The following is a 7,962-nucleotide window of genomic DNA, read 5'->3' as shown; positions in this document are numbered from 1 at the left end:
CCACCGCCTCCCTTTGAGCGCACGCGCGCCGCTCACAGGCCCCGCCCCCGAGGAGCGTGAGCGCTCCGGAGCCCGCGCGCTCCCCCTCCTGGCCACCGGCGGCCTCTGCAGCGCTCCTGTTTCCAAAATCCTCGCTTGCCTCCCTGCCTTCTCGAAATCCCGCCGCCAGGGTAACATGCTCAGGGTAAGGCGGGCTCGAATCTCATCCTCTGTGCCTTGCTCTGGTCGGAGGAAAAAGCGCTTGTGGAAATATTTGCTGGAGGTAGGGAAGAATAAACGTAGCGCTGTAGGAATTGGAGCAGTGGTCCCAGCATCATTTAGTCTCTCTTGCAGATGCTTCCTCCATCTGAGCCTTAGTTTTCTCATCTGTTACATGGGGAGCCAAGAGGAGATCAACCTTTCTCAAGTTAGTTTATGAACTCGAGGTTCATTATGGTGGTCCAGACATACGGACATGAGAAAATCCGTAAATTGCATTTATCTGATCATAGTTTTTACGTAGCAAGACGTCTCTGGGTCTTCAAAAAGCTAGGTCGAAAAAAGCAAGTGTACTGGTGATTATACTAATTTGCCTTTTCATGATTGGAGATAAAAACCACACAGCTGGCAAGATGTTAATTGTGAAGGCAGCTTGTAAATAGTATCTGAAACCATCTCTATCTCCTGAAGATTGTCAGGTGACAACAGGCTGAATTATTGTTACTTTCCATAGCAAGCTGCATAATGGTTAAGAACAGGGAGGTAGGGCTTCCCAGGTGGCACAGTGGTTAAGAATCCGCCTGTCAATGCAGGGGACATGGGTTCGAGCCCTGCTCCGGGAAGATGCCACATGCTGCGGAGCAACTAAGTCCATGCACCACAACTACTGAGCCTGCACTCTAGAGCCCGTGAGCCACAACTACTGAGTCCGCATGCCACAACTACTGAAGCCCAGGCGCCTAGAGCCCGTGCTCTGCAACAAGAGAAGCCACCGCGATGAGAAGCCTGCACACCTCAATGAAGAGTAGCCCCCGCTCACCGCAACTGGAGAAAGCCCGCACACAGCAACAAAGACACAATGCAGCCTAAATAAATAAATAAAAAAATTTATAAGTTTATAAACAAATAAATTTATAAATAAATAAATAAAATAAAAAAGAACAGGGAGGTACACTGGACATTATTAGCTAAGTGGTTCCCCTTGACAAAAATCCAGATGCTAATCCCCCACCCCCAAGAAAAGGGGAAAGGGCGCTAGGTGACAGAAACTCTAGACATCACCCAGAGGAACCAGCAAAAGATACCTCCTGTATGTTTCAGGATTTGTATTTCTCTAGAAAGGAAACGGGTTTGTTCTATTTGAAACACTACAGATTAATCCCTGGAGATTTTTGAAGACTGAGCTACACCCAGACCTGAAAATTTGTAGGTCTCTAAAGTTTTCTTTTCTTTTTTTAAAACTTCAACCCATGTGAAGAAATACATATTCATGTTGTGGGTCCAGCTGTGTGCTGGAGCGAACTCATACGGATGGCAAGAACAGATTGTTAAATTTTCCGGACTTCTGCCTGCTGATTGTTAAAGCCAGTATTAAAAATCACATTATATAAATGAACAATTAAATGCACAATAAATATTCAAAACCCATCATTTCCAAATTATTTTACTCTGTTTCACTGTTACCTATGCCCCTGAGGTTGGTTACATCTATTGTATAGTATGTTACTGTGCAACTTTTCCCAACTGTGTGTTCATTGGTGTCATATTTGTAGCTTGAAACCAGCCCTGGTAGGAGTATTTACACTAAGGGAAATGGCAGGTACTATAAATCAGGGCTTTATTTGGTTTGTCGACTGTCTAGACTGGGATGCAACTCCATTTGTCAAACATGGTTGAACTGAAACTATAGGTTGGCTATGGATACAAGAGTCCAGCAAACATCAGTGAAAGCGTTCTGGGAGAATCAATTCGCTATATGGAATTTACAGTAAAGAGAATTTGTATATTTTATTATTTTAAAATTATGGCTACACATTCTTTATATTAAGAGAAAGTTGGGGAATCCCTGATGGTCCAGTGGTTAGGACTCCATGCTTCCACTGCAGGGGGCACAGGTTCGATCCCTGGTCGAGGAAATAAGATCTGCGGTGTGGCCAAATAAGTATTAAATAAATAAAATTTGGGGACTTCTCTGGCAGTCCAGTGGTTAAGACTCCACGCTCCCAGTGCAGGGGGCATGGGTTCGATCCCTGGTGGGGGAACTAGGATCCTGCATGCCGCACGACGCAGCCAAAAAAAAAAAAGGAAAGAAAAGAAAAAAAAAGAGAAATTTATAATACACTTATGTACATACATACTTACACATTTTCCCCTAGAGAGATAGTTGTTAAACATTTATCAACAAATCACTGGTTGTGATCCAGTACACATATAAATATATATATATGTATATAAATATATACATATATATATATTGTATATATATATAAATATATATATATTCATTCATAAGTGAATATATATGCTAATAAATATATAGGTATAGCTATAAATATAGCTTTATGACAGTTCATGACAGAGTTTGCCTCTACTATGCATGAGGCACTCTAATATTTTCTATTCAATTATAAATTCAATTTTTTAAACATGCTGGTCATGACCCATTGAATTGATTTTACAACTCACTAATGGGTGGGGATCTGTAGTCTGAAAAACACTTCACTAGATTTGAAAGCATTGGAGAACCATGACCTGCCCTTCCCCACCAGGGGGTGATAGAAGACTACAAATATCAGGGCTCTGCCCTGCCTGAGACTTCAGTGGTATCACCTAATTTGTTGGGTTTCATTCCTTCATTTATTTATTCAACAAATACTTGTTCGAATTATATGGCCTCTCACTTCCAGCAACTTAAAATCTAGTGAAGGTGATCATCATTAATTTATTCAGCCAACCAACACTTACTAACAATTTGCTATGCGCCAAGCATTGGGCTAGATGTTAAGACCTCCAGTGTTTTGGATAGATGAGTTTCCTTAATAACCATAGATTTATTGCTGTTTAAAAACACCATTTTGGGGATTTCCCTGGTGGCATAATGGTTAGGATTCCTAACCACTTGCAGTTTCACTCCCATGGCCTGGCTTCAGCCCCTGATTGGGGAACTGACATCCCACAAGCCCTGCGGCCAAAAAGAAAAGAAAAAAAAAAACACACACACACACACCATTTTTCAGGCTTGAGGCAAGATAAGTCCGGGCCATCTCATCAAACCAGAAAGCAAGGAAACCATAAGCTATCAAACACTGCTAAGGTCATTTCAGGAGGACACAGAAGCCAATCAGAAAGACTCACAGGCCAAAGATGGGACAGTTTGAGCCTAAATAAGAGTATTAACTGCAATGGATGGAAATACACACATATGTTTAAATCCAGAGGTTCATAATGTACTTAAACTAATGGTTACCTTTGGAGAAATCAACTCATCATTTTGACAACTAGTAAATAAAGGGAAAGAATCAAGCATTTTTCCTGCCACTCCTATGGGGACTGAACCACTGAATAACCAAGGAGCAGATGAAGTTCTTGTTAAAGAAAATATCTCAAGGAGTAAATGAAGAGGGAACAACAGAATTAGACATGGAAGTTTAAAATGTTAGTTTGAAATATGGGTGAGTCAGATTCATCCAAAAGAAGAGTCAGTTTGCAGCTATTCATAAAAAGAAAAGTTTAATACTGAGAAGCACTATCAACTAAATCTCTACAGATCCATCTCATAAGGTTTAAAATTTTTAAATCAGATTATCATAATTGTGACCTTTGCTCAGAATTTTATATTTTAGGTTTCTTAGGGTCAGATTTTATAAGCACATGGCTTCATGTTTATTACAGAAATGGAGAACTAGAAGCAAAAATATGTCTGCTACAAAAAAGTAGCATTTTCTTATTGAACGCTAAATGTAATTTCATAAGGAAATTCCACACGTATGTTACTTTTGTTGCAAGAGTTTGGAGATTATAGAATTTATCTTGAAGTCTGAGTCTCTCTTGGACAAATAGACACTCTGTTTTTTGAATTTTCTGAAAATCACTTGTCTTTTTATTTTGATGGCGGTTTCAGTTCTTTGAAAAATGTAAAATCACTAAATTTGTGAATGGTTGCCTGGAAATCATCTGAGGCTACAGTTGGGCTTTGGCCAGGTTGAACATGAATATATGTAAACTAAAGATTAAATAAAAGGAAATGTAAGCTTTGACTGCCTTCTTGTAAAGAATTTTTCTTCTTTATAACCATATTACATTATAATACCACTGATCCATAAGATTAACTTCTGTTGGGGTACAATCCCATTACTGGGCATATACCCTGAGAAAACCATAATTCAAAAAGAGTCATGTACCACAATGTTCATTGCAGCTCTATTTACAATAGTCAGGACATGGAAGCAACCTAAGTGTCCATCGACAGATGAATGGATAAAGAACATGTGCCACATATATACAATGGAAAATTACTCAGCCGTAAAAAGAAACGAAATTGAGTTGTTTGTAGTGAGGTGGATGAACATAGAGACTGTCATACAGAGTGAAGTCTGAAAGAGAAAAACAAATACCATATGCTAACACATATATATGGAATCTTAAAAAAAAGACAAAAATGGTTCTGAAGAACCTAGGGGCAGGACAGGAATAAAGACGCAGACATAGAGAATGGACTTGAGGACATGGGGAGGGGGAAGGGTAAGCTGGGACGAAGTGAGAGAGTGGCATGGACATATATACACTACCAAATGTAAATAGATAGCTAGTGGGAAGCAGCCGCATGGCACAGGGAGATCAGCTCGGTGCTTTGTGTCCACCTAGAGGGGTGGGATAGGGAGGGTGGGAGGGAGACGCAAGAGGGAGGAGATATGGGGAGGTATGTATATGTATAGCTAATTCACTTTGTTATACAGCAGAACTTAACACACCATTGTAAAGCAATTATACTCCAATAAAGATGTTAAAAAAAAAAAAATTCTGCTAGGGTAGAATACCAAAAAAAATGTGAGTGTTTCCACTGGAAAAGAGATCTTTATTTTGACAGTGATCTTGGTCTGCTTTAAGGGTCAATTGGCCTGTATCACTTGATTAAATGCAAAAAGCAGAAGGTCTTTATGGATTAGGAATATCATCAAAGATTCTTTTAAAAACATAATTTACTTATTTGTTTATTTTCTGTCTCCCTTACTTGAATATCAGCTCTAGAGGGTAGGGAACATTGCCTGTTTTGTTCGCTAAGGCATCCCAAGCGTTAGAACCATATCTGGTGCCTACTAGGCACTCAAAAAATATTTATTTTGTTAAATAAATTAAAGAATAATTATTAATATGCTGATGAAAGAAAATGATTTTAAAATTTAAATTGCTTCCTTATAAACAGAAGAGAAACAGCAGAAATTAAAAAAAATTTTTTTTTTACTAGTAAGGGGTTCCCAAGATTACAAATCACTGTGAAAGGGGTTTCTGGTCCATAAAGCCTTGAAAGATGCCGCGGTAGAATGATAACGGGTTAAGGAGAGGATGTATGGGGCCATGAGGAGAGGACCCTGTAGGATCAGGGAAGGGTCAGAGAAGAGTTCTTGGAAGAGATGATTTTGTCTAAGCTGAGTTTGGAAGGACTGGCTAGAGGGTGGCCAGAGGAACAGTGGGAAGCAGTCATTCCAGGAAGAGCAACCAGCAGGTGCTTTTTTGTTGGCTGGTGTGCATGAAATAATTCATTCCCGCTTTGGCGGGAAGGGCCGTAGGCAGCCCAATAATTCTCCCAGCAGGCAGCCCTCTTTGTCCACATTTCCTAGCCAGAGAGCAGAAATATTCATCCCCAGCACAAATTCCTTCTTTCTGAGCTCCCCTCTGCAATGCCTCCCCCATTCTGGACCTCTGGCCACCTCTCTTTCTGGCCGGAGGGGATGGCTAGCCACTCCCTAGGGTGAGGCAGCTGAGCAAAGCCAGCAGCTGCCAGAGGCCAGGCTGCCTGACTGCCAAACTGGGAGGGGGTTATATCCACTGGCTGTGCCCCCAACACACACAAGCCCAGGCTGCCCGTCCTCTGGGCCCATTTGGGTACAGGGTCAGAAGGGCTAGCGCAGCACGACAGGGATTTGGCTTCGCTCATCTTCAGGCCACAAGGAGAGTGGCAGGAGGGGCCAGGGACCCTGAGTACCTTCCTGCTTTCTCCTCTGGCCACTGAGTCCTACAAACCCCAGACCCTCCTCTCTGAAGCAGTCACAGGGCTGAGGCTTGGAAGGAGGGGGCTGGCTTTTTTTTTTTTTTTTTTGCCTGAACGAGCATTGGTAAAGTTAGAAGAAAAAAAAAAAAAGCAAGGAAATGAATATCCCAGTGTCAGTACAGCAGTTACCTGTAGGACAGAGGGTAACTCTAACCCTAACAGTTGATAGGGTTTAGAGGGCATGGGATCAGAGAGTTTTGCAGGTGTAGGCAGTGTTCTTTACCTGGGGATAGTCACAGAGATGTTTGCTTTAAAAATATTCATTAAACTATAATTTGTATTTTATAAATCTTGTACATTTGTTATATTTCACAATTTAAGAAATGGTATTTTTTTAAAAAAAGGAACACCAAACTGTGAATAAAATGCCTAGGTTCTGAGAAGAACAAGTTTTTTTTTGTTTTTGCAGTCTTTCTCACCAAAGCACAGCACAGAATCCAGATGTACCTACATAATAATTTAATGCCCCTATTCTTAAACGAGTTAAACATGAATTTTCTATCTTTCTAGTTTAAACATTTAGCTAGTTGTTTTGTTTGTTTTTGTTTTTTTATGGAAGTAGCATTGATTTATAACATATTGAGCCTTAAAACAGGTGCCAGGCACTGTGCTAAGTGCTTTACTGTACTTGACTCTCTTGCTTCTCACAACAACCACACAGGTAGGTACTGTGATCACTCCAGTCTACAGATGGAAACGCTGAGGCGCAGAGAGGCTAAGAAACTCAGCCAAGGTCACACAGCTAGCAATCCAGCAGAGCTGGGATTCAAACTAGGGTCAGTGTGCCCCAGGGGCTAAAACCTTAACCACTGGCCCATACTGCCTCCCAGGTCTGACCTCACCTGCCTGCTGAAATAAAGGCCACCTAGTCACAACACTCTGCAAAGTTTACAAACAGTTGATAGGGTTTAGAGGTCGTGTAGTATGTTGGTTAAGAATACGGTCAGACAGATATGGGTTCAAATCTAAACTCAGAGTTTATTACCTGTATAACTAGTCATTTCTCTCTCCCCTGAAAAATGAGAATGGTACTCGGCCAGCTTTGTTGCCCAGACAAGTAAGGGAAACCTTATTTGCCGGGTATCAGGCACACAGTAGGCACACAATAGATGATCACCTCTAAAATAAAGATGCTCATCTTGGGCGGCTCATAGCTTATGAAATAGACAAGGCCTAGTGTCACCATCCCCATTGAACAGATGGGACGTCTGGCTCAGTTCTCATGCCTCCGAGCAGTGAGGAGTCCCAGAGGGTCCACGGGTCCCTAGCCGCCCCCGCCCCGTCGAATTCCTCGGGTCGAGCTTCTGGATGTGGCCCCCGGCCCTCACTTGGTGCCCGGCGCAGGAATGTGGGGCCTGAACGGTGGCGAAGATGGGGCGCTGACGCTGAGGCTTTTCCGCTCCAGCTGCGCGGACCGGCGACACAGCAAATTCCGTGGCCACACCTGGCCTTGCAGCTGTCCGGGCTGGACCGAGAGGTGGATTCCCCAGTCCTCCGGCCGCCAGCCCCGGAGGGCACGGCCTTGACCCCTGGCGGCCTTGGGCCGGGATGGCTGGACCAGGGCACAGGAGCACCGGGCGCCCTCTCGGGGTTAAGCGCGCCGGATCAGCCCCACCCTCCAGGTGCTCCCCTTCACCTGGCCTCTTTGGAAGGCGGCTAGTCCTCTCTGACACCCAAGAGGATGAGGGGCTCCCTGGGTCAGCCCCTGAGAATAC

Source organism: Balaenoptera musculus, chromosome 15 (assembly GCF_009873245.2).
Source record: "Balaenoptera musculus isolate JJ_BM4_2016_0621 chromosome 15, mBalMus1.pri.v3, whole genome shotgun sequence".
Lineage (NCBI taxonomy): Eukaryota > Metazoa > Chordata > Mammalia > Artiodactyla > Balaenopteridae > Balaenoptera > Balaenoptera musculus.
Note: the sequence above shows the minus strand (reverse complement) of the source record.